The sequence below is a fragment of the Suricata suricatta genome, chromosome 2 (genome assembly GCF_006229205.1).
Source record: "Suricata suricatta isolate VVHF042 chromosome 2, meerkat_22Aug2017_6uvM2_HiC, whole genome shotgun sequence".
NCBI classification, from domain to species: domain Eukaryota; kingdom Metazoa; phylum Chordata; class Mammalia; order Carnivora; family Herpestidae; genus Suricata; species Suricata suricatta.
Genome location: NC_043701.1, coordinates 78,577,074 through 78,577,997, shown reverse-complemented (window position 1 = coordinate 78,577,997; position 924 = coordinate 78,577,074).

Sequence of the window (924 nt, the reverse complement as noted above, 5' to 3'; positions counted from 1 at the left end):
AACAGAATAGAATATTCACTGATTTCAAGGATCCATGGGGAAACTGTAAAGGGCTCATGGAGAGTGAAAATATGAGGGCCTTAAGAAAGGCCTTTGGGGTGATAGTATGAAGGAGATAGTATGCATAAAGGTTTGGCCAGGAAAATGAGGATTTTAGGGGAAATATTTCAGTGGTGGGGAGAGGGGACAGACGAGGCTGGGAATATGAACTGGGGTCATATCGGGCCGGCCTCCAATAACACGAGAGAAGGAATGAATTTACCCTGAGTGGTGGAAACTATTGGTATTTGTTGAGGACGAAAGTGAAAATTCCATCTTTATTTTAAGATATTACAGATGTATTTACCAGTTTATAAACAAATGGTAAACTGTCTTTTCCTGCGAGCGGCGGCCCAGGCCCGAGCAATGGCGCCGTAGCAGATGGCGACCCAGTACAGATCAGACAGCCGGGGAGCCAGCAGCAAGTGTTTCCACTACCAGAACTGGCTCCTTTTGCGCGCTCGCCGGGACTGGTGCAGGTTTTAGCACTTTCGGAAACCCTCAGTGCTTCACGTGGAGGCGCGTCGGCTGGAAAAGATTTTCGGTCCAAGCAGAGCCCTCATCCCGAAGTTGGAACAGGAGTTCAAAGTCCTGATCCGGATGGGAGAGCCCGACTCCGAGGGCAGAGTTGGAGTCTTTATCATCGGGAAGCGCCGCCACCGAAAGCGTGCCAAAAGCCTGCTTCGCATTTTGGCTGCAAGGCCTGGAAGGAAACTGTGTGGAGACCTAATGATGCTCAGCATTAAGAAGTCTGTTAAAAGAGAGAATGCTGATTCCGATGCCACCCTCTCTACTGCCATGATGACCAGCCTGGATGAAGCCATGAAGTCACTGGAAATAGGCGGGGAGACTGTCCAGGAACCTGTTACCAAAACAGTGTGATCT